General features: G+C 44.1%; 1 protein-coding gene and 1 long non-coding RNA gene across 4 annotated transcripts in view; one reads left to right on the forward strand and one right to left on the reverse strand.

The window, feature by feature from the left end:
• TSHZ2 (teashirt zinc finger homeobox 2) overlaps positions 1 to 27,051 on the reverse strand; it is a 508,475-nt gene that overhangs the window by 447,467 nt on the left and 33,957 nt on the right. The gene's annotated exons all lie outside the window — the stretch shown is intronic.
• Positions 1 to 27,051, forward strand: part of LOC147359971 (uncharacterized) — a 93,910-nt gene that overhangs the window by 3,277 nt on the left and 63,582 nt on the right. Inside the window, exon 2 of the long non-coding RNA XR_015138826.1 lies at positions 1 to 27,051. This exon is cut by the window's right edge and continues 56,872 nt beyond it. This is a non-coding gene — a long non-coding RNA (uncharacterized LOC147359971).

Raw genomic sequence — 27,051 nt, forward strand, 5'->3', positions numbered from 1 at the left:
GAGCCGAAGCCAAAGCCCCTGACCTCCCAGCTCAGTCTCACGGGGGAACAGAGGACTCGCCTCTCCAGAGAACAGGGCGCCCCACGGAAACTCCGGGAGAGAGCGGGGAGCAACGGGGGAATAAGAAACGCCAGCGTGAGCACTCCAGGCCGCGAGGAGCGAGTGTGCTGCTCTCCTGTCTCACTGCCCTGTCCCGTGCCTCCATCTCCAATCAGTTCAACATCGCTCCCATCTTCCTCTCCATTGCCACCCACTTCGTCCCAACTGTGAGCATCTCTCTGAGCAGGAGCCTCCTAACTCGTCTTCCTGCAACTCTTCCTGACACCTGTCATTGTCACCCCCGCCCTCCCCAGAGTCATGACCTTGAAAAAGAAATCAGCCTAGTCCTCCATGATACACCTGCCAGTCGCTTGCCATCACCTGGGAATCAAACCCCAATGCTCTGCGGCTGCCCCTGGAGTCCTCCAGGAGCGGGCAGGCTTTTGAGTACCTTGGGCTGTCCTCCTCCCAACTCACCTGTTCGCGATGTGCCGAGCACTCTGGTGCCAGCATTCTCCCTGCAGGACCCCAGCACACGCTGTCCCCTCGGCCTTGACGTCTCGGAACTCAAATCTTGACAGGGTCACCTCCTTCTTCTCCCTGGAGACTCTGCTTACTTGTCCCTCCTCAGAGAAACCTTTTCTGACCCACTTCTCTGACGTAACCTGTCCACTCCCAAACACTGCCTTTGCTTTTAATGTGTTCCCAGGAACCCCACTCTGTCTAAAATGATCATGTTCATCTGGGGTATGGTCTGTCTCACTCAGGCCTGGCGTCTGGTCTCTCTCGCTCATTTTTATCCCTAGTTTGTAGAGCTCACTAGTGTCTAGTAAGAAAAATATGCTCAGGAAATAGATTTTTAGTATCAATATGGTGTACACACCCTGTTTGGCAATAATTTTAACAAAAACTATTATCTGTCAGCCACTTATAAGCTGATGACCCTCTAACACAGCTATTCTCACACATAGTTTGCAAATAAGGAAACTGCACCTTAGAGAGAAAGTCAGCTGTCTGAGGACACTCAGCTAGCGTTGGCAAGCCCGGATTTGAATCTCGCTCTGTCTGGCCTCAGAGTCCACCTCCTTAGTCATCTCCATCCGTCCCCTGCCTGCCATGTGCAGATTTAGCACTTTATTACTGTGAACTGAGCTCAGACAAGTCAGTTTATCCATTAGTTCATTCAAGAAGTATTTTTTTGAGAATGCCACATGTATTATGTCCTGTGCTGGGGACTCCAGATCTCTTTGTCCACAAGGCTACCATGGCCACGCTTTCACTCTTCAAAAAGCGGGTTTTGATCCCTAGATGGGGAATCTAAAGGAAATTTTTGGAATAAAAAAGCTATCTGTTGAGTACCTTCTCTGCACCAAGGAGCTTCCCTGATGGCTAAGATGGTAAAGAATCTGCCTGCAATGCAGGAGACCCACATTTGATCCCTGGGTTGGGAAGATCCCCTGGAGAAGGGAACGGCTACCCACTCCAGTATTCTGGCCTGGAGAATTCCATGGACGGAGGAGCCTGGCGGGCTACAGTCCACAGGGTCATAAAGAGTTGGACATGACTGACTGACAAACACTTTCACTTTCTTTTTTTTTTTTTCTGCACCAGGAGCTGTACTAGGCTTTTCTAGCTATTGTCTCATTTAATCCTCATAGGCAATGTCATAAGGCAGGTTACACTTATCTCGGTTTAATGACGACAACGCTGAGGCTCAGAGGTGAAGTGACTTGCTCACACAGTCAGAAAGTGATAGAGCTTGTCTGTCTCCAAATTGTCCTCTCCTTTCACATCACACAGTGACGTTTGCCTGCATAGGGAAGCGCTCAATAAATGTGTGTGGAATGAATAAAAGAAGTCTGTGACGCAGTCAGCCGTCTGCGCCTTGCCCATCCCACATGTAAGTAACTCCCAGCTGTAAAAATGACTGTTCTTGATTGGGGAGATCAGTTTTACTGTCTGCTGACAAACTACTATTTGTGCTGATAATTTTGAAGGGAATGATGCCAGCTGTCAATGCAAAGCATGGTATTTACTTCATTGATTTGGATTGATGGAGTTCGGTAACTTTCCAGGCATGGGATGGTCTCGAAGTTTACCAGTCTACGGTCAATAGTTCTCAATGTCTGAAAATTTACCATATCCCAGGCCCTGTGGGTGGCCCTTTGTAGATATTGTTATATGTAGTTCCAGTACAAGTCTGTGAAAGATGAATTATTATCCGCATTTCCCGGAATAGGGAAGACAGAGGAATTGAGCGACTGGCCCAGCATTGCTCAATGATGAGACGTGGCAGAGTCAGGATTTATACCCAAGCATTCTCGGTCCCCAGCCCAGCACCGGATGACCCCGCTAGCCTCTCAGGGAAGCCGGGGAGTTGGAAAAATGCAGGACGTGGGGAAAAGCAGCTCAGGAAATCTTTACGCCTCCTCATCAGTTCTCACAAATCCCTATCAAACGGAATCCAACAACGAGGAATAATTTGTCCCTAGGGCCTGACCCCCAAATGCTTCCAGAATGAACTCTTCGCTTCCCTCACCACAAAATTATTCAAGCGCTCGCAAGGCCATCGCTGGCCTCGGGAACCCAGCCTCAGGACCCACCGGGCGCCTTGAGGATGGTGCTAATGACATTACCAAGTGGCTCTTCCTGTTTGGGCCTCCATTAGGAGCGTACATCCAAAGATTATTCCACCAGACGGGTCCTGCGGATGTGATGGGATTAGCCAAATTTCAAAGCTTATTTTTGACCTCCAGCAGAAAAATTTGAGCGCATACACTCCTGAAGGCCACAGGGACCATGGGAGAGCATCAAGTTGATTCATCAAATTAGCTCCAACATAATTGTCCTGCATGACTGGCTATAGAACTCATCAGCTATAAACCTGTCAAAAAGCCATCCACTCTCATGTTAAATAGAGACACAAAGTAATGCTGTTCGGAATTTGACATTTGTTGGATTTTAGCCTGCTAGGGATGCTTTTTTTTTTGTTCCTCTTGGAGGAATTTGTCAAAAGATACACAGTGGATAGACCCGAGCAGAAAAAAGGAGCCACACTCGTTTCTGGAGACACCAGCTTGCATAAGCAGGCCTGGAACTCTGTCCTTTTCTTCCAGAGACCTAGAAAGGTTAAAGTCACACATTTTTGAATGTGTGTGTGTGTCTGCCTTCTTTACTAGTCACGTTGCATATGGATCATTTGCCTTTCTACAAGTGAGACTGTTCTCAGCAATGCAGAAGATGCATACACCATTCTAAGCCTTTGCTTTTTGCGTAGCACATTCTCTTGCCCAGCTCCCATGGGGTGCCATAGAAGGCATCATCTGGAGACTACAAATTTTGACAGAAAGAAATATACATGGTGACAGGGCAAGATGTAAGATTAATTATCATCTAGCCACCATTGAAGATTCCCCTTTACATAGCGGATCATCTCAACCCCACACGCCTTTCCATTCCCTTGCACCTTCTCTGTGCCAAGCTCTGGGTGCTTGCCCATGCATTCATGCTGTAAGCCTTTCTCTCTAAACCCAAACAATTAAAGCTAACCTGATGCACTCCATTCTGATCAGAAATTTTTTCACTGTTGTCTCATTTGTCTGCTTTTGGTGACTACTTGTCTGGTTCCTAATTTTTATGCCATTTTGGGGTAATTTTTTCCTTTTTTGTTATTGACAACGACAGAGGAGGCCTCCTATAATTTGTGGGTGACTGACAAGGCTGAACGCTGTTAACTCAAATGTTTTGATTTACATCAGAGGGGACCTCTAGGCCCCAGACGTGACAGGCTGCGGTAGCTCCTTCAAAGCTAGTGAATATTAAATCCCAGTAGGCAAGCCCTTTATGTGCTAGTTAATAAATGTGCCCTTTTAGGGTGATTTGGCACTGACTATCAGAAGCCTTAAACAGGCATGATCTGTAGCAATTCCACTTCTGGAATTCTGTCCCAGGAAATAAGCAAAATGTGCAGGGATGCATACAAGGATGTTCACCCCAGTGTTATTTAGAACAGGAAAGTTTTTCTTTTTTTTTTTTAAACTACACGTTCAGCAATAGGGTTAAGTAAATAGGTTAAGTAAATAAGGTACATCCATACAATGAAATATTTTTATATAATATATATCATTAAAATGTATGTGCATCTTAACTTACTGATAGAAAAAGATATTCACCATAACCACCAAGGGAAAGCTAGGTTATAAAACTCCATTGTATTAAACCGCCTTCTGTGTAACTGTATTATCAGTATTACACATGGTTATTTGGAAAAGGGTTTTGAAAAGGCATGAAAGTGAAAGTCATTCAGTCCTGTCCAACTTTTTGCGACCCCATGGACTGGTCCATGGAATTCCCCAGGCCAGAACACTGGAGTGGGAGCCCTTCCCTTCTCCAGGGGATCTTCCCAACCCAGGGATCAAACCCAGGTCTCCTGCATTGCAGGCGGATTCTTTACCCGCTGAGCCGCCAGGGAAAAGGCGTAGTCTAAACAATAGCAGTGGTGGTGTCTGTTGGTGAAATTTAATCTCTTTTTTTATGCTTCACAATGTATGTGTATTTTTTTTTCTTTACAGCCAGAAGAAACAAAAGGATTTTATTTTAGGAAAGCAGTGTCCGTTGCTGTGAAAAAGAAGTGTTTCATATATTGTGACCCATTTAAAATCTCTCTATCGTATTAGAGCTGATGGAGCTGATTGCAAAGGGCACCAGAATAAAAATTGACCAGGAGCCCAGAGAACCTTCTGTCCCCTCTTGCTGACCACTACTGTGTTTGATCTCAGTTTCTTGGCCGACTGAATTAGAATTTTCTCTTTGAAAGATGAAACTGTGAATTTCCTGTTAGACAAAAGCCCGGGTTGATTACTTCTCAAGTCAATGTTCTACTTTTAGCGAAACTGAAAACCTTAAGAATGATGTCATCTGTTAATTTACTGCGGATGCATCTTCACCAAAACTCAGCCTTTCAGAGGGAGGATTAAGAGGTGGGTTAGCATCGTGGATAAGAACTCTGAGGCAGACTGCTGGAGCCCGCGTCTCCATGGCGCTGCTTAGGGGTGGGGTAGTTCTGGGGAGCCCATTGCCCTCTTCTGCGGTCCTCAGTCATAGGATGGGGCTGATGCCAATGTCGACAGTGCGATCACTCACAGAGCGGCCGTGACATTCAGATGAGGTGCTACAGTTAACCGGAGCACGGCGAGTGCTTTCCAAATGTAGATTTCTAACATCCTGGCCATTCAGCTCTCTCCTGAGGGCGTGGAGAACAGGCGCTGGGCAGAGTCCCTAACACATCGTAGCAGCTGCCAATCGGACGTGCAGCTCACCTGCTGTGGGACCTGCTGCTGCCCGCTTCTTGAATCCTGATGTGTTTAATCTCGATTTGTTGGCCTCCTAAGTTAGAATCCTCACTTCAAACGGCCTGGCTCGCAGTCGTCTCATCCTTATTATTATATTCTGTAGCCTTTCGTGTAAATCCCCTCTAGACCCATAGGTCTGAAAAGATACCAAAGCAAGACAGCTCTGACCTCTTACCCCATAAGGATGACAAAAACAAGCGTTGATCTAAGGCCTCAGAGCAAAGGTCAGAAGCGAAGGGCTCCCAAGAAGAACTGCATCCAAATACACGTTTTGTTTGGCACACACAATAGTTTCTAAATGCGATAAATTAGTTTCCAGCATTTAGAAAATTGGCATGCATCACAATCACTCTTACTGTCCAGAATTCCTTAAGAAAAATGAACTTTGTAAGAAAATATTATCCTTCTATAGTATGGAACTTACTTTGTTACTAAGAAACACTCATATGGTTCATCTAAGCTGGCTTATTCGGCATCATGCATGTATAGTATTCTATTGTATGAATATGACATTTATTTTTACATTCTCCTATTAATAGATACTTGGTTGTTCTAGGTTTTTGGCTAATACAAGGAATGTTTCTACGAATATTTTCGTGCTCGTCTTCTTGTACATGTGCAACAAGTCACATAACATGTTGTTTTAGGAGATACACCCATATGGTAAAGCTCTGAAGGAAAGCAAGGAAATTATAAACACCCAATTCAAGTCAGTGGCTGTGGCAGATGGTAGGGTGCATTGGATTGGGGGGGTTCATCACACATGAAACTTAACAGTATTTGTAATATTTTATTAGATTGAGTGGGCTCACAGGTATTCCCTTTTTTAGTGTGCTTAATAACTCACACACATATTTTATATTAGTCTTCTGTGAGATTTCAATTTAAAAAATATTTTTGCATGAACTAAAAAAGTTGAGAGATGTAGCAACTCCCTGGAGGCTCAATGGTAAAGAATCTCTCTGCCAATGTAGGAGACATGGGTCCAATCCCTGGGTCAGGAAGATCCCCTGGAGAAGGAAGTGGCAACTCACTCCAGCATTCTCGCCTGAGAAATCCCATGGTCAGAGGAGACAGGCAGGCTACAGTCCATGGGGTCACAAAGAGTCAGATACAACTGAGCATACACACACGCACACACACACACACACACACACACACACACACATTTCATAAGGTACACAAGCTAAAACAGCATATATGGAAGAATTATATGTATTAGATGAAGCTAATAAATATTCATTTCATGTATATACGATATGTGTGTGTATATAGCCACGCCTGTGTGTGTACACATGAATGCATACACACAGATACATGCATATAATTTAAAATAAGTATGAAAAGTACATCCCAACCCGCAGACATATCCTTTGGTTCAATAACTCTGCTTTTTAGAACTAACCCTCAGAAAATAATTTTAGAATGTGTTCAAATATTTAGCTATAATTTAAAAAAATAGAATCATAATTTTTTATTACTGGCTGTGATATCAAAAAAGGTTTTAGGGTGGAAACAACCTAAAGACCCAACAACAGCGACTGACTTAGTGAATTGTAAGATATCCATTCAATGAGATGCGATTTGTTATTCAAAATCAGGTTCTATCGTGCTATTTGGAAATAAAAAAAAAACCTTAAGGATATATATTTAACTAGGGGAGGATGTTAAAATGGTATATAATTTAAGTATAGCAATGTTTCTTTCTTTTTTTTTTTTAAAGCTTAAAAATGTACAGAAGGGCAAAACAACAAGCGTCAACATCACATTATGTGTGGCTATGATAGGTAATTTTTACTTTCTTGCTTGTCTGAATTTTCTAAATATGCCTCAAGAAAAATGAGTTTCTCGATGTAATAATAACAACAGAACAACAATATTATTTTTAAAATGAATATGAGAAGATGCTTAAGGAACCTGATTTCTGCAGGAATCTTAGGGCTACAGTTGGGACATGAGGTGCTGTTACAGAGAGAACCCACAGACAAGTAGAGGGTGCACGGGCACCATGAAAACCCTTTTTGCCTTCTTGCAAACTTCATCTCAAACCGGCTCCAATTATGGTCGTGGTCAGGGCCTCTGCCTGTGAACTCAAGCGGCCTCTCTGCGTGCACTGGGAGAGGAAGCTTTGGCTTCACTGACTCAGAGCTGCAAGTGATTTCCTGCTTAGAGACACAAAAAGTGACCCAAGAGCAGGCGCACGGGGCGCCTGGCAGCAAGGCTGTCCCACGTCACAGCTTCTTGCACTCTGACGGGCGTCAATTCGTGTAATTAGTCTTTTTTTTTGGGCGGGGGGTCTTGGCATTCCCCCAGCGGTGCAAAAGAGGATCTATTTTAATACAGAACAACATATATGAAGTTGAATTTATATTTATTTCTATTTTTTGTTTGTAAAAAAAATAGTAATTTTTGTCTAAAAGTAAGAAAACATACACTGACGTTGGTGCCCTGTTTCACTCTAGACGTGAAGCTGTCACCCGTGAGATGACGGCCCTATTCTGAAGGAGACGGAGGATCAGGGCTGGACGGTTGATACGACCCTCCACACCCTCCCCAGACCTTAGCCACTGCCTGGGCAGGGCAGCTCCTCTGTGCCTGTGAAGCCAGACTTTATCACCCAAGCTTAATCCATTTGGATCCATGCATTTCTGTGTGCCTCAGCTGGGACAGTCGTTTAAACCAAGTATCAACAACAATAAAATTTACAACCAGACGTTTGAATCAACGTATCATAAAGTGACACACAAGGTCTTCAAAAATTACTAACCATATTCAACCAGTTTGCTCTCAGTGTAAAAATTTAAAAAATAAAATTCATAGTTTAAAAAATATTTTAAGTAGAAAAGTATGGCTATGTATAAAATATAATATAAATACAAAATGCTAATTATAATATTCAAATTATAATTATAATATTCAAATTATATATTTATACACGCATATATATTGGGGGCTTCCCTGGTAGCTCAGACAGTAAAGAATCTGCCTGCTGATACAGGAGACCTGGGTTTGATCCCTGGATGGGGAAGATCCCCTGGAGAAGGGAATGGCCACCCACTCCAGTGGTCTTGCCTAGAGAATTCCAAGGACAGGCCGTGGGGTCACACATATGTATATAACATATATTAGATATATTTATATATAATAAACATATTACTTATATCTCAATCTTGTAAAATTTCCATTTTGTACATATTTTAATGAAGCACATCTTTTACTTGTCCTGTGTATGCGCGTACGATAAATGTATAATATACACATTCTAGAGTTGCACGCTTTACGCTTACCTACAAGGCACAGAATGTTAGGAGAGTACTGGTTGAATGCCCGTTTCCCCACCAAGACCCCGAGCTCTTTGAGGTCAGAGTCTAATGACCACATTTTATGTATCCTGTTATCACACATGCCTGTTTCTGGGGCACAAGATAAAAGTTTAGCCAATGAAGGAAACTTCCCTTAAAACACAAATCAAGAAAAGCCGGATTAAAAGGAGAGCGTATGATTTGGCTTCCCCTAAAAACATGAAGTTTTTGCCTGACCCACGATGATCACCCCTCTACATCATCCAACAGTTCTGAGATAAGATAATTTTGATATATTTATTTACTTTGGTAAAATATCAAACCATATGCTCTTGTTATAACTACTGCCATATTTTTTTCACTCAAAAAATAAGAGAATGAGATGAATTTTTTCCTCCTTTCCACCCACACTATTTCAGTAAGAAAAAAAAAACAAAACAAATGTTCTCCCCTTTATGGCAATTTGTAGCCTAGAGCCAGTTTTCAGAGCTGAGTAATAAATCCCAGAAAAACAGCGACTAGTCTACAATGGAAACGCTGACAGACATTTAACACTGATGGTGCAAAGAGAGGGCACACAGAAAATACCCTCCCCAGATTCCCTGTGGTGAATGTTCACAAATCACTCACCAATATGCTAATTTTTAGTGGACAGTTTGCCCCTTCATTAACAGCAGAAAATTTCCAAAATACCTGCAAACCCCAGAGAGAAGAAATTTCCTTGATATTCCTGTTTCCAACAGGGTTGGTTCTATACTAAACATTCACTTCACCTGCTTTTGCTATTGTTGTTGTTTTTAACTCTAAGGAAGAAAAATGACATTTGAACCATGACAACTTGATAACTAGTAAAAAAAAAAAAAAAAAAAGAGAAAAACTATCATAGTCAACTTGAACCAGAATAGCTTTATGTTAATGCCACTGTCACAGCTCCCAACACTTAAAACATCTAATTTTCTGAATATAATGCACCACTGTGTACAGACTTAAAATGTAAATTACAAAAGCCATTTGATTAACAGGCAAGATACCAAAGAGGGAAACTGCTCTGAACCCCGAGGTTTATATTGAGATCATAATAGTTAACAATTAGGAGGAAAAAATATTTGGATAGAAGTCTGCCTCCAAATGCAGTTATCTATTATTTCTGGTTCTTCCTAAGGCTCTAGCATTTATTTGGGTGACTGTGGTCATGAACACCAAGCCTGAGTGTTTCACACTGGGCATTCCGAGGTTCTTACATATGCAGGAGAAGCGACACACCCAGAAAGCAATGCATCCATGGATGAGACTGTTTTAATTGCAGCAAGGCTTCCTTCCAGAGATTTTAAGAGTATGGAAGACTGCTCTAGGATGGAGGAAAAATATTCCTAGGTGGTAAAAATTCACTTTTGGATCGAATAGGAGTAACTGGGGTTATTCAGAGGAGTACCTTTCCAACAGAGCCTAGAAGCCCAGTGGAGACAAGAAAGCAAATGATAACAAATAATGCATCTCTGTGGCAATAAAACCATTGGACCTATTCATGTAATTATTCCACACAAATATCGAAGATGTAGGCAGAGCACAGATGACATCTCATCATTTCAACTGATCCTTTAGGCTCACTCAAAGCAACTCCTGTTTTACTCAAACATGCATATTCTGTGAGCAACACTAATCGTGTTAGATGTGTGTGCAATTCGAGGTGTATACAAAGAGGTACACAATTCTGCATCAAAAACCTGAGTGCCTGTGTGTGGAAGGAGCCAGTGTGGTTGGCATTTTTATGACCAACTATGGATTCTGCAGACAGATTTACATCATAAGCATTCTGGGGAGGGACGGGGACTGGAGAAAATGGGGTAGATATATTTTTAAAAGATGCTTCCAGCTCACAAGGACTCAATTTTGAAGCCCACTCAGGCATTCTGCATGTACAAGCACTTTCTCTGGGTATAATTTAAGGGCAGTTTGAAACTTTGGCCCAATTTGATCAAATATTGATAGACGGCCCAGTAAAGCGAGGTGCGGGAGGCAGCTACTTTCCTGCACATTGACACTGTAAATTTGAAGAGACACTGTCAACCTGCTGAGATCTGAGATTTACTTCCCGAAAAGGCAGATAAATCCCATGGCTAACACTGGAGATCTGTGTTAAATATACATACTCATGTACCTTATGTAAGGCCCTCCATGATAAATTTCTCATAGGGTTTAAGTCCTAGAAAATAGTTTGTCTTTACTGATGAGCGTGCCCGCTTTCTTATTAGAGAAGGAGGGGCCTGGGACCCACCATGTTTCTCTTTTCCCCGTGCAGCCAGGAGCCTCCGAGACGCAGCTCAATTCAGTTCAGTCGCTCCGTCGTGTCTGACTCCGCGACCCCATGGACTGCAGCACGCCAGACCTCCCTGTCCATCACCAATTCCCAGAGTTTACCCAAACTCATTCCATCGAGTCAGTGGTGCCATCCAGCCATCTCATCCTCTGTCGTCCCCTTCTCCTCCTGCCCTCAATCTTTCCCAGAATCAGGGTCTTTTCCAATGAGTCACTTCTTCACACCAAACTTTAGCATCAGTCCTTCCCATGGACACTCTGGACTGATTTCCTTTAGGATGGACTGACTGGCTCTCCCTTCAGTCCAAGGGACTCTCAAGAGTCTTCTCCAACACCACAGTTCAAAAGCGTCAATTCTACGGGGCTCAGCCTTCTTTATGGTCCAACTCTCACATCCATACATGACTACTGGAAAAATCATAGCTTTGACTAGACAGACCTTTGTCGGTAAAGTAATGTCTCTGCTTTTTAACATGCTGTCTAGGCTGGTCATGGCTTTTCTTCCAGGGAGCAAGCATCTGAGACTCATTCTGTGCTCAGCTGAAGTTGCTCTGCTTAGCTGAGGTTTGCTGGTACAACTAATCAGTCCCTTCATCACAAGCCTCTTATTCTTTCCCCCCCTTACTTTCATCATTTTATTTCTGTCTTTTTTTGTTGAATGTCCCGTTCCATTCTTTTTGGAAGAAGGAAGAAGAGAAACAGCCAAAAACAAACTCAGGTTCCAAGACTCCTTCAGATAACCTCAATGGAACTTTGTTTCTTTCACTTGCCTGAAACACACCCAATATCTGTATACATAACTGTAACTAGGAGTCCTCTCTTGCCACCTAGCACTCAGTTTGGTTGTCAAGACAGATGAATCTGCATCAAATATCAGGGCAATTCTACCAGGATGTTACCTGAATTCCTGTTGAATTCCTGCTGAAGTTACCAAAGGCTACGCACACTTCAGACCTTGGAAAGTGAAAGTGTTAGTCACTCAGTCATGTCTGACTCTTTGCAGCCCCATGGACTATAGCCCGCCCGGCTCCTCTGTCTACAGAGTTCTCCAGGCAAGAATACTGGAGAGGGTAGCCATTCCCTTCTCCAAGGGATCTTCCCGACCCAGAGATCAAACCCGGGTTTAGTGGGCTTTTAAAAAATGGAAAGTCAGGACTTCCTTGGTGGGCTTGTGCTTATGACTCTGTGCTCCAACTGCAGGGGGCACAGATTTGATCCATGGCTGAGGAACTAAGGTCCTGCATGCCACATGGCGTGGTCAAAAATAAATAAACAAGCAAATAATGGAAAGAGGAGACACATCTTTATCAGGGGGCTGACAACAGTCAGAGACCAGTGGCTTCTGGTCTTCTCACAGGCAGCAGAAATCACGGTGGTGTTTCTCAAACCTCGGATCCTGGCTTATCGTGTGAGTTGGGATTGGCACCTTTGCCCTCCGTGGCTTTTGTTAGCCAGGCAAATATTGACGGAGTCTGCAAGGCTGCTGGGAAGTATGCTAAGTAAAATGAGACGAAGAAAAACAGAGACTGGGGAAAGGAAACAACTTGCATGAAAAAATTAATATAGATCCTAAATTACAGAATTAACAGTAACAATGATAATGATGATGATGATGGTGAGAGTGGTACCCAACCTTTCGGAGGCTTTTCCTGATGGACGAGCATTGTGCTGAACGCTTTGCAACTCAAGCATTCATTCACTCTGCAAAACAATCCTATTGCTGGATGCTGATTCTACCAACAAGGATGGAGACTTGGAGGAAGCAAGTAACTCGCCCATGGTGACATAATTTCCCAGTGGTGGACGTGGATTCGCCTGTAGCCGGGGTCCTAACCGCTACACGACACGAACTGGCATGGGGTCAGTACCACGGGCATCTCCCCTGGATGATGCCTTCCTCTGATGGCACTGCCCTCCCTCAGTAAGGACCTGTAGGCGCTCCGGTCTGCCCTCTCCCAGAGGCCCAGGACACTGCTGATTTTGAGTCTTGACACACTGCGGCTTATAAACCCAAATGAGGAAACCTCCCAACTGCTGGATCTCATTTGAACAGCGAGGCCATCATCATTTGTGACCTCTAATCTATGTGCCAAATTGCCCCCCAAAGGAGGATACATTTTGCTCTAAATTCTGCAAGTTTGGGGAGCTGATCTGTTCCCCCCGTTTTTCTCCCAATGTTTAGATTTGTGGAAAGAAAGCCCAAGAGGAGAAAAGCACTTTAAATAAGGAATCAAATATTGAACAAATGAGAGAAAAGAACAAGTCTGTTTGAAAACAGTCTCTCAGCACTAATGACTAAGATCTAAAAATAATCCCAACGTATTTTTAAACTGGAAGATCACCCAGAAAAATAAATTGAAAGATAAATTGGGGAAGACATTTTTAACAAGGTGAAACAAAACAGGATTCAGTGTAGAGTTGAGAACATAAGAGCTGCGTCCTGAATTAAGCTTTTCCATGATCTTTGTTGTCAGCAAAGTGGAACCAGGAAAGGGGGCTGGAGAGGGCAGTGCAAACACAAAGCCCCACGGAAGGGAAGCACGGCGCGAGGCGGAGGCCGTGAAGTCCCTTCTGCGCTGTTGGTGACCAGATTTAAAGGCCAGCGCAGCCTGTGTTGGGACAGAGACAAAGCAATCGCTTTCAAGGTGGCGTGGGGTTGTTAAATATCAGTTACAACATGCTCCATGTTCGCTGGAGTGAGACCCCTGTTTCTCTCCATCTGCCTGCAGTGACTCTCTGCTGGCTGCCTTCCAGCACCCTCCCTGACCCCTCCTCCTCCAGTCCCTGGTTTCCATAGAGACTCATGGGATTCTGGGAACCGAAACCCCATTTCCAGGTCTGGGCATAGAGCAGGAGACCTAGGCTTTTAGCCATCAGCCCATTTCATGTCCCTGAAAACTGAGATCGTCTTGACAACTCGGCATAAGACAGAAGGCGTTCCAGTTAGAGTGATCACCCACAGCATTCCAGGCAAGACCGGAAAATGAAACACTTTTTGCTGGATACGAGTACGGAAGTTTATAACTCCAGGGCCCTCCAGCCGCCATCTTAGGGCCCCATGCAAAGGCAGCCTTGGGAGACAGAAGGAAGCTGCGTTCTTGGTGATACTGCTGAACTGCTAGATCAAGCTTGCCCTCTGGGGTGCTCAGATCAATGAGCTTGTGAGTCCCCTGTAAGCCAGCTTGAACTGAATATTTTGCTTATTACTTATAGAACAAGACTATTGATACAATGCTTATCTCTTACTAGATTGCAGACTACTCAAAAGTAAGGCCCATGATTTTATTTAAAGATATCTACCTGGGCCAGGATCTGGAAATACTAAAACTAATAAAACCCCATGAGAGGTACATAGTCTACTGGGAAAAAAAGACATGTTATATAAACACTGCTAGACAATGCGATGGGTCCTAAACTGCACTAGGGGCTTCCCTGGTGGCTCAGCAGTAAACAATCCACTCGACAAGCCAGGAAAGGCAGGAGAAGTGGGTACAATCCCTGGGTGGGGAAGATCCCCTGGAGGAGAAAATGGCAGCCCACTCCAGAGTTCTTGCCTGGAGAATCCCATGGACAGAGGAGCCTGGCGGGTCACAGTCCATGGGGTCACAGAGAGCTGGACACGACTGAGCCACAAACAACAACAAAACAAACTATACAAGATGTTCCTGAAACTAGAGGAGGAAGCTCTTAACCACTGGTGCGGGGATGAGTTAGAGGGAAGATGATGGGCAGGACATGTGTGAGGATTCTTCAGCCCATGAGTAAACTCAGCAAATATTAAGTTGTTTAATTGACTCAGTACATGAAAAAAATCAGTCCGTTCAAACCTCCATCAATTGTGTACTATTTTCCCATTTTTCTTACATTTGTGTAGTATTTTTATTAGATCTACCTAATTCTAAAACTTGACTATTTGTAAACTTAAAAATTTAGTTAAGTCTCAAATTAAGCAATAATGTCCATTAGACCATGCTTTGAACATGTTAGTTACATCTTTTCCAAATACACATTACAAAAAATACATAGCTATTCAAGTAAAATGTTGGCTCATGAGCTCCCTAAGTGTTGAGAATTGAGAACCACCAGCTTTATGTCCATTCCAATTCCAGAGATCCTGAGTGGGAAGACAGAAGGAAACTTACTAAACAGGACTGGTCAGGTGTGGTGGGGACGCCTGGGCAGCAGAGTCAAGCAAGCTTAAGTTCAGACCCAGCTCTCCAGCTGACTAGCTCGGACACTGGGCAAGTTGCCTGATAACTGTCTCATTGCAGAAATGAGGCCATATAACACCCTCTACTTCACAGAGTTGTTGTGAAAGTGTAGAGTGATAACACACATACAGTGATAAGTTCAGATCTTGGCCCACGGTCAGACCTCAATAAGGCATCAATTATTGGGGTGACAATGATGATCACTAGGGCTAGGCACTGGGATAATAATGATGTTCACATCATTTGTGTTCTTCTCTTCCTCCAAGTTCAGGGTAGGAAACAACATCCTTTTTCATTACAATTCAGAGTAATGTTGAGCAGAATTCACTACCCCCAACTCACATTTGACAAATAGCAAGAGTAAAGAGTTGGCTAGGGGGTAAAAAAAAAATCCATCTGCCAATTAAGGAGATCAAAGAGATGTGTTTGATCCCTGGGGCAGGATGATCCCCTGGAAAGGGAAATGGTGACACACTCCAATATTCTTGCCGGGGAGATCCCAGGGACAGAGGAGCCTGGTGGGCTATAGTCCATGGGTCACAGAGTTGGACGCAACTTAGTGACTAACAACGAAAACAGAATGAGTCAAGAGCAAGTGTTTGTCATAAGGCATTGTGTTTGGGGGGTGGTGGTTGCTTATATGCAGGGTCAGCTTCATGGGCATTCAACCTGTGCAGCCCCCCACCTGCAACTCACTATGTAGCGTGAGCAAAAGGCAAAACTGTGACGTCCTGAGTCATTGTCTCTTGGGCGTTGTTTGTTATAGCAGCGTGACGTAGCTGATCCAGTCACGCAGAGGCATATAAAACTGTGACGTCCTGAGTCATTGTCTCTTGGGCGTTGTTGTTATAGCAGCATAACGTAGCTGATCCAGTCAAGCAGAGGCATATAAAACTGTGACGTCCTGAGTCATTGTCTCTTGGGCGTTGTTTGTTATAGCAGCGTGACGTAGCTGATCCAGTCAAGCAGAGGCATATAAAACTGTGACGTCCTGAGTCATTGTCTCTTGGGCGTTGTTGTTATAGCAGCATAACGTAGCTGATCCAGTCAAGCAGAGGCATATAAAACTGTGACGTCCTGAGTCATTGTCTCTTGGGCGTTGTTTGTTATAGCAGCGTGATGTAGCTGATTCTCTCTTGGGCGTTGTTTGTCACAGCGGCGTGACGTAGCTGACCCAGTCACGCAGAGGCATATAAAACTGTGACGTCCTGAGTCATCGTCTCTTGGGCGTTGTTTGTCACAGCGGCGTGACGTAGCTGATCCTCTCTTGGGCGTTGTTTGTCACAGCGGCGTGACGTAGCTGATCCAGTCACGCAGAGGCATATACAGCGGCGTGACGTAGCTGATCCTCTCTTGGGCGTTGTTTGTCGCAGCGGTGTGACGTAGCTGATCCAGTCACGCAGAGGCATATAAAACTGTGACGTCCTGAGTCATAGTCTCTTGGGCGTTGTTTGTTATAGCAGCGTGACGTAGCTGATCCTCTCTTGGGCGTTGTTTGTCGCAGCGGCGTGACGTATAAAAGAGCAGGTTGTCTTTTTTTGTCACTTGTTTAACTTCTGTTTCTTGATTTCAGAGCCTCTCACAGAAGTATGGAAACCATAGAGGAAAACTGTTTCTCTGTGGACCAGGAGTTCCAACCAGGGTTAGCCACAGGGCGGAAGGATTCTGGGCTGAGTCTGGGAGGAGGAAGGGTAAGGCTCTGCTCACTTCAATGGCTTTAGTTCCACTAATCAATTAACATTCGGCCAATAATCCCTTTCAAATGAGTCGTTCTCGGCAATTAAAGGCTGATTCGTAGCTAACTGCACCGCTCCTGGGAACCTACCTTGTTCCTCCGAAACTGCTTGATGGATGCTTCCATGGGAGTTATGGCTGTGATAGACTCTCTCTAGACAGTGACAAAGAAGTCACGGGGCGGGGAGCGGGCCGCGACAGGAGGTGGGCGGAAGGAAGAGAAGTCCTGGGCGGTGCTCGCCTCAGTGATTCAATTGGAAAAGGAGCCATTCCTCCGGGTTAGCAAATGACTCTTCATCAGGCAGCAGACTATTAAGCACACCTAGATAATAAACGGATGATTTTCACAGTCATCCTGCGAGGTCCCCATATTTTCCATTTTTAAATTCCATGTTACTTTTAAAGGATTCGTCCATTACGATGATTTACATCACTTAGCTGAGACAATGATGCCCTTTAATGTCAGAGGCAGAGCATGATTATTTATCATTAAATCAGTCTTTTTATAATTTTTTTAAAATTCTTCCCTTCCTGGAAAAACCTTTGAAAGACGCTTGTGTTATAATGTGCTATCCTTACATTGAGTTCCTTGAATGGGGGGGCAGGCTGGCAATGGATGGCTTATAGTATTCTTAGGATAGAGATGAGAGAAGCAGTTCCCCTCCCCAGCTCCCACCCTCTGGTCCTGTCCCAGCAGCGTGATCACTCACAAACGGACATAGTCATTTCACTGGAGAATGTCTAATGACCCGGCGTTGAGTTCAGGTTCCCTTTATTAGAAATCATAAGGTAGAGACCCCCATGTCACATTCTCCCTCATGTTTCCCATAAAGCACTTTATTTATCCACGCCACAAACAGGTAAAGAGTACTCTGTTCAGGCACCATCTGAGGCATGAGAATATAGAGCAAAACAGAAGTCACCCATCCTCACAGCCCAAGGGTTCTCCATCTTGGTGGTACTGATCATAAACCAGATAACATTTTTGCCATGGGGTGGGGGACGGGTCTTTTTCCAGTAGTCATGTATGGATGTGAGAGTTGGACTATAAAGAAAGCTGAGCACCAAAGAATTGATGCTTTTGAGCTGCGGTGTTGGAGAAGACTCTTGAGTCCCTTGGACTGCAAGGAGATCCAACCAGTCCATCCTAAAGGAGATCAGACCAGAATATTCATTGGAAGGACTGATGTTGAAGCTGAAACTCCAATACTTTGGCCACCTGATGTGAAGAGCTGACTCATTTGAAAAGACCCTGATGCTGGGAAAGATTGAAGGCTGGAGAAGAAGGGGACGACAGAGGATGAGACGGTTGGACGGCATCACCGACTCAATGGACATGAGTTTGAGCAAGCTCCAGGAGTTGGTGATGGACAGGGAGGCCTGGCGTATTGCAGCCCATGGGGTCACAAAGAGTCAGACACGACTGAGTGACTGAACTGAACTGGCTGGGGGGTGGGGGTCTTGGACATGGTAGAATGTTTAGCAGTATCCCTCGCCTCTACCCATTAGCAGCTAGTAACACCCTCTGTGCAGTTGTAACAACCAAAGAATATCCCCAGACATTGCCAAATATCCCTTGGGAGGGAAAAATAACACTCCGCTTAAAGATCCACCATTCTTATAGAAACAAGAAATAAGATATACAGCAAGATGACTTCACATGATAAGTGCTATGAAGAAAAGTCAGCCTGAGAAGACTGAAAGAGAGTGACTCAGGAGAGGCCGTCTCAGGCTTCTCGGAGGAGGTGACAGTGACCCCAGGCAAAGGGAAGAGCCAAAGAAGGAGCATCACAAGTGAAGGTGGGAACGAGCACGAAGGCTGGGAGGATGAGACAAATGAGCTGTTTCCAGAAAAAGAAGGAGAGGGAGAGGGAGGCCCCCTGTGCGGGCAGGGGAGGGAGGTGGTGGTGTTGCCCAATGTGGAGGAGGGCAGGGGAGAGGGCAGGGGAAAGAATCAGGCTTGAAGGGCAGTGTGGGAAGCCACTGGGGGTTTCAAGCACAGGAGAGACGTTATAAAAGCATCCATTCGTTCCACACCTAGTAATAATGGTATTAAAGAGGATCCATTCTGTGCAAGGCCATTCCTAGGGAGGGCTGGGGGAGGCGTGCAGAATTTGGTGAGATACAGAGACAAGTTCTTGTCCCTGACCTTGAGGGCCCTTGAGTCTATTGAAAGACACCAACTTGTATGCAAAAAACAGAGAGTTATAAATGCTGATACAGAGATGATACAAAACGCTGAGGGCACATTTTCTAGAATGGAAAAAAGAAGGTGGGGTGGGGAGGGTTGTGGAGGAAGGAAAGGAGCTTTAATCAGGAGGAGAAGAGAGAGCCCATGACTCAAGAGAGCTCTGCCTAAAAAGCTCGTGAATCAGGGGCAGCAGGTCGGCACCGTCCCCAAACTCCAATGGTACTCCCGGTTAGTAGTTAATACTTGGTAAATAGATGACAAGAGGCTGAATTTTTGTGCCTCTCTCACATGCAGGGTACTTGTCAAATGACTCCACATGCTGCTATGAACTGAACTGTGTCCCTCTGAATTCATGGGTGGAGCCCTAAGCCCAGTGTGCAGTGTTTGGAGGTCGGGCTTTGGGAGATGATTAGGTTATGAGAGTTGGACCATAAAGAAGGCTGGGCACCAAAGAATTGAAACTTTCAAACTGTGGTGCTGGAGGAGACTCTTGAGAGTCCCTTGGACTGCAAGGAGATCCAACAAGTCAGACCTAAAGGACTGATGCTGAAGCTGAAGCTCCAATACTTTGGCCACCTGATTCGAAGACCTAACTCATTGGAAAAGACCCTGATGCTGGCAAAGACTGAAGGCAGGAGGAGAAGGAGACGGCAGAGGATGAGATGGTTGGATGGCATCACTGACTCTGTGGACATGAGTTTGAGTAAGCTCTGGGAGATAGTGAAGGACAGAGGAGCCTGGCGTGCTGCAGTCCATGGGGTCGCGAAGAGTTGGACATGACTGAGCGACTGAATGACAATGGGTTATGAGAGTGGAACCCTCACGAGTGGGATTATTGCCCTTTTAAGAAGAGATGGCTTCCTTTCTCTTTCCTCACTACCTGAAGAAATCAGAAAGAGAGCCTTCACCAGCATCCCAGCCATGCTGACACTCTGATCTAGGAGCCTCAAGAACTGTGAGAATAAAAGTCTGTGTTTAAGCCTATGGTGCCTTGCTGTAGCAGCCAAGCCGACTAATGCACACATGGTCCTTGTTTCATCCTCACCCACCCTCTTAGGTCATGAAAGGTAATCTCCATGCCAACAGAAAGTGTCATCTTTCATTTTCACTCCTGTATCTCCAATGAATGTAATACTACTTGGCACACAGTAGGTATGTCATAAATATTTGAATGAATGAATCCATGGGCCTGAATGCAAAGCAAAGGAGGTTTTTCTTTAGTCACATAGGTAACAGGAAGCTATCATATCACTGATAATTAAATAAGTTTAATTATTTTTATACTTAGTCTGTGTTTAGCACCTCTTACTATGAACTACCACAATTAATCCTCACCATTTTTGTGTGATATTCTGGAGGGAATCTCTCATAGTGAACAAAACAGATGTAGTCCTACTGCACTATAAGGTGAGCAGAGAGGTATTACTAAGGGATGATGGGCTGTCATTGAGTCTGGAGGTCATGGTCAACGCTCTTATAAATATTTGTTAAGTTAATGTAACAAAGAACCGCTTCCTGCTCTTACAGAAAACAGCAGAATTTCCAGGCTCGGGTCCTTGTGCACGCTTTAGCACTTGTTCCCTACATCGCTCCTCTCCATAGAGCTGGCGGTCTTCCCACTGGTGGGATAAAAATGCTTGATCTCAGAAGCTACTAAGGGCAAACATGAATGTGGCATTTTCATACAGGAAACTTTCACTAACGAGCACAGTCTGTTGGGAAGTAATTGTTAGGAAGTCACTTCTCTTGTCTCAGTTTGGACAATAAAAGCTTTCTGGGAACAGGTGGTCCAAAGGAGAGAGAGAGAGAGAGACAGGTCTGGACCCTGCCTCCAACACTTTTAGTACAACGGATACAAAATCTGAAGTGATCCATAAATATTAGTCTGGGAGGCTATTCAATAACTTTTTATCTTCTAATCAGGTCAAGCTGAAACAGGGGGGAAAACATTGTGAAACAAAAAAAAAATGTGAATTTATATCAAGTATGCAATTAAATATCCTATGCTTTATTCTAAGATTATAAAGGGATAGTTCTGGCTAATCGTGGTTCTCTTTTTATTTTAATGATTTTCTTGGCAAAATGAGAAAGAAAGCAACCTGGAGCTAATTTCCTAAACATTTGCTGTTCTCTGAAATCTGAAAGAGCAGAACCCACTGCAGAAGGGCAATCTCAGCTGGAAATGGGAGATGGGACGGGTAGAAGCGGGCACTGGAAGGGCCAGGGTGGGACAGAGACGGGAGCAACTGGAGAGTGCCTCTTTCCCAAAAGCACAAGTGCGTGTGTGTTTAGGGCCATAAACGAGGCTCCTGTAAGGAAACACGGAAGCCCTAGTGTGAGATGGACTCTCACTTTTATGTTTGTTTCAGAAAAACATCTATTTCTGCTTTATTGACCACACCGAAGACTTTGACTGTGTGGATCACAAAAAAGTCTGGAAAATTCTTAAAGAGATAGGAATACCAGACCACCTGACCTGCCTCCTGAGAAATCTGTACGCAGGTCAGGAAGCAACAGTTAGAACTGGACATGGAACAACAGACTGGTTCAAATTGGGAAAGGAGTACGTCAAGGCTGTATATTGTCACCTTGCTTATTTAACTTCTATGCAGAGTACATCATGAGAAACGCTGGGCTGGAAGAAGCACAAGCTGGAATCAAGATTGCCGGGAGAAATATCAGTAACCTCAGACACGCAGATGACACCACCCTTATGGCAGAAAGTGAAGAGGAACTAAAGAGCCTCTTGATGAAAGAGAAAGAGAGTGAAGAAGTTGGCTTAAAACTCAACATTCAGAAAACTAAGATCATGGCATCTGGTCCCATCACTTCAAGGCAAATAGATGGGGAAATAGTGTAAATAGTGTCAGACTTTATTTTTGGGGGCTCCAAAATTACTGCAGATGGTGACTGCAGCCATGAAATTAAAAGATGCTTGCTCCTTGGAAGGAAAGTTATGACCAACCTAGATAGCATATTCAAAAGCAGAGACGTTACTTTGCCAACAAAGGTCCATCTAGTCAAAGCTATGGTTTTTCCAGTAGTCATGTATGGATGTGAGAGTTGGACTATAAAGAAAGCTGAGCACCAAAGAACTGATGCTTTTGAACTATGGTGTTGGAGAAGACTCTTGAGAGTCCCTTAGAGACTCTCAAGGAGATCCAACCAGTCCATCCTAAAGGAGATCAGTCCTAAGTGTTCATGGGAAAGACTGATGCTGAAGCTGAAACTCCAATACTTTGGCCACCGGATGCGAAGAGCTGACTCATTTGAAAAGACCCTGATGCTGGGAAAGATTGAAGGCAGGAGGAGAAGGGAACGACAGAGGATGAGATGGCTGGATGGCGTCAGTGACTCTATGGACTTGAGTCTGAGTGAACTCCGGGAGTTGGTGATGGACAGGGAGGCCTGTTGTGCTGCAATTCATGGGGTCGCAAAGAGTCAGACACGACTGAGTGACTGAACTGAACTGAACTGAGAGTGAGATGGAGAAGAGAATACTCCCAAACCAAGGAAATATTCCACACTGGCTAGCTTCTTTGGCATCTGGGAGACAGGTACCAGACCCACACTTCTTAAAATCTCACATGGGTTTGAATTGCATGGGGATCTTGTTAAGATGAAGAGCCTGATGTGTTCTGTTTGGGGATGGCCTGAGAGTCTGCATTTCTTACCAACACAGGACGCCACTGATGCTGGTCTGCAGACCACATTCTGAGCAGCAAGGAGTCAGACACCATCTCTGAGTGAAGAGCTGATGAAGGGGGACTGATTGGCCAACTGGAGAGGGAGGGAGAGAAGTCAGACTGGAAAGTGATGGGAGGTGATAAGGGTCGGACAAGTTCACCTTGAGGTGTTTACGGAATATCGAGGTGATCCCACTGGTAATTAGGATGCAGGTCTACTTGTCAGTCCTGGGTATCACTGTTGCATGAGAGGGCTGTTCACCCCCAAAACACTTTCCATTAAAGTATAAGTCTATAGCAGCTCTCTGAAGAATGGTGGACCATACTGGAGCTGTCAAGGACACTGGCTTCAGAACCGACCTTCTGGGCTGAATCCCAGCCACGCCACTTGCCAACTGTGACACCATATTTCTGAACCTTTCTGTGCTCCGTCGTCTCATCAGTGACGTGGTGATGTTTGCATCAAGTGTACAGTTGTGTCAAGTGTACAGATTATGCCAGGCACAGAGTAAAATAACCCGATCAGGAAATCAGATGACGAACTGGACTCAAAGAGAAGGAGCCACGCACTCTTTGGCCAAAAGATCCAGCTTCAAGAGGCAACTGTGGAGTTGTTTGCTTTTCCCAGTTTAAAGAAAACTGCTCTTAACACTGACGGGTTTGAAAACTGATTACAGATCAATTTTCCTAACTCAAATACAATATGTAGATATTCAGCCATCTGCTTATTGATCAAACCTTGAAACAAAGGTTTGAGATCCTATTACACTCCTGCAAGTTTTCATATACTCCTGTGTGCCGTCTGGTATTCATGGAATTTGTCTTCAGAGATGTCTTTTGTTAATACAGTTTCCCTGGTGTAAAATGATATCATTCTGCTAATTCTGGACTACTGGGATTATACAGCATATAATAAGGTACTAGCTTTTTATCAATAATATAATCATGTTGCATTGAATGAATGAGTGGTGTTAGTCCTATTTTATTTAAAACTCTGAATTTATCTATCTAGCTGTTGTTTCATTGGAAATAAAAGGATTCAATCATTTGTCTTTGGTATTAGCAATGAGATTCTCAGCTAATGCTGCAACATTTGAGGCTGAGATCAAAAGAGGATGCTCAGGAGTTAACCTGTAGCTCTGGACACGGGGCAGCCATGCACAGAACGCTGTCTATACACCCACTCGTGACGGCTCTGCCAGGCTCCACAGCTTAAAATACAGTGAAAGAGAATTCTACACAGCAAAATTCAGGCCAAGCTGGATCAGTGTATTTCTCTGAAAATTTAAGACACGCTAATAAAAAAACTGTTTGAATAAAACTTATCAAACATGACATTCACTTTTTGATTTTACTGGTATCATTGTTTATAAGTATTTCTGTCTAAACAGCCAGATTTGATGAAGTTATAAATGTGACTGTTTTGTTATGGTAAGTAAATCTTACAGAGAATATGAATAGGGAGAATGTTCAACTTTACAAAATAAAAGTTTTCTAGAGGGGAAAATAACTCCGGGTAAAGCGTTCAGTTGGTTGGAAAATAAGACTAATAAAGTTGGAAGGATATCAATTAGTGGCAATTTGGGGGAAATCTATAGCTTCTTAGGTTTGACACTCCTAAAATATGTTCATGGTCTTCAATTCACAGCGCAATAAAGTTGTTCCATTCTACTTGTATAACCATATTGGTGGTTAATTTGCGTTGTTTTTATAATCACCGCAGCAGTAAAGCTGTCATTTTCCCCCTTGTGACATGGGTCTTGGTTTGTCATAACTCAGCACGTCAGCATTTTATTTTGTTTTGTTTCCAACCCCGCTGGCCAAGAAAAAGAAGACCACTGACCTCCCTCCTAAAGGTCAGAGGCTGGGCACACATGGGCTCTGAGCAGAGGAATTGCAGCTGGTTCTAACCACTGGGTGGTAAAGTCACGCTTTCCACCCAGAGTCACTAATGCGGTGGGTGGGCAGATCCTTCGTGCTGTGCGTCCTTCAGAAGTGTGTGCTTAGACACGAAGGACTGTGGGGGTGGGGTTGGATGAGTCAATCAAAATGGGGAAATGTTCAGAGAACAGCCTTTTCTCATTCTGCCGTGCGGTGCAACGTGGCGGATGGTTAGGGATTCGAATTCTCTGGCTGCACCCAAAGGACTGTGGCATCTGGCTTATGGTTCTAGCTGTTGAGTGACTGGTTTTGTTGATGAAGGAGGAGATGGTCAACATCTGCTTAGAAGCATGTGGCGAGATTGGGAGGGGGAGGGTACCCTTCTGGCTGAGAGCCTCTTGTACGGGTCTCTAACAGACCAAGAGAACAGGCAAGGATGACGCTGGTCATGATGACAACACGCACACATCCTGCAGGCTTGCGGTTCCATGGAGTCACGATAGCAAAAAACCAAAACGAAACAAAAAAAGTACTCAGAGCTCTGGATTCCGGAATTTTGTGCAGAAGGACTCCTACATGCATGGAAATAATGTACTGTTTTTGGTGACTGGTCCAAGGCCTGACCATTTGTCATTGAAATAATGTAGAAATTTGCCTTCCACAAGATATCCTTGATGTCTGAATTTGAAGAAAATTTTTTTTTTGGCTCAGAATGTCTCTCTCCTTTTGAGTCTCCTAAACTTTTGAGTTAAAAATAATATCACTGAAAATTTATACATCTATTTCTCTCTCCTTATTTTTAAAACAGAAATAATTGATCCCTGTCATTCTTGCTTACTGTGGTCCTTATATTGGCTATTTTTTCTCTAAAACTCTTCAAATTCCTTATTATCATTTCGGCCCCTACTTTGAATTAAAATTGTGACACTAAGCTCTATTTCTGACATTTGTTTTGAAAATGCTTTAAGTAGCAAGTGTCAATTCCCTTTTAAAAAAATGACTTGTTCATTAGAATTATTTTTTTAATTTCCCTCCTTTGCTGAAAATATGTAATACCCCAAAGTTCTCCCTTCTGGCAGCCAGGGGCAGGGTACCCACTCAGACTGTTAGACTATTATGAGCCTATCAAATGCCTCCTCCCACAATTTTATTCAACCAGGAGGATCTTCTATTTGCCCAGGACAAGGGAGCAATTCATGATTTCAATAACTGCCCTGCCCATGTCATCCCTGAAAAATAAGCCATGAATTAACCACAGGCTTAAGTTCAAGTGACACCCAATCCCCAATGACCCAGTTAACTATATTCCTGAAATGTCTTTACTTTCTCTCTCTCCTCTCTCTTTACCATTTTCCCTCTTTCCCCCTCACTCTTTCTCTCTCATCTTCTTCGTATAGACTACACACACTGTTATGTCACTAAGGAAACCATGCTCAAAACTATGAAACGTGCTTTCACTCTCAATTCTATATTCAAGGCTAACTATGCATTGATTTCAGTTAATCATTTAGCCTGGAATATCAGTATTAACCTCCAGACAAGTCCACGGAATTGGTTCCTCAATTTGAGACACAAGATGCTTTTTTTCTTCCCAGATAGGCTTCATAAAGTCAACTTGCACTTCGTTTATTAGTTTTGTGAGTATAAAGTGAAAAGTGAACTCACCCAGTCGTGTCCAACTCTTCACGACCCCATGGACTGCAGCCCACCAGGCTCCTCCGCCCATGGGATTTTCCAGGCAAGAGGACTGGAGTGGGGTGCATTGTGAGTATAAGGAAGATAGAAACACGGCCAGTGAGTTTGCTGTGTTGTATTCCATGATTGTTTTTTAATTATCTTAATTTCCCTCTCCAAACCTAATTTGGATATTAATCATTAACCATGTCATGCTCACGCTCTGCATGAGGATATGCCACTTGAGTGTGTAAGCACACACACAGAGACAACATAAACAGGCACACACACACATTCCCTTTCATTCTCCTAGATGACTATCATTTTCCTCTCTCTTCCAGCACATTCCTCAGGATGGTAACTAACTATTCCACAATGGTGTTGTCACCGAGAAATGATTTTATCTGACACATGTTCTATGACTTCCTGCCTTTCATTCTGGAAGTCCTCTGCCCACGCCATATCGCCCTCCTTTTTGTTTTAACTCTTCGTAGCTCAGGTTCTGTGCTGCAGACAGTCTTCCGGAGAAGACAAGGTGCAGCTACGCGTCCCCGAGGGGCGCCGGGTCTCCCCGCGCCCTCCCGGCACTCTCTGCGCCCGTGACCGTCACGCCGCCCCCTGCGGCCGCTGGCAGCGCCCTGTGCCCTCCCAGCAGGACCTGAGCGT

Source organism: Bos grunniens, chromosome 13 (genome assembly GCF_055505025.1).
Source record: "Bos grunniens cultivar Pamir isolate PY7600 chromosome 13, Bosgru_T2T1.0, whole genome shotgun sequence".
NCBI classification, from domain to species: Eukaryota; Metazoa; Chordata; class Mammalia; order Artiodactyla; family Bovidae; genus Bos; species Bos grunniens.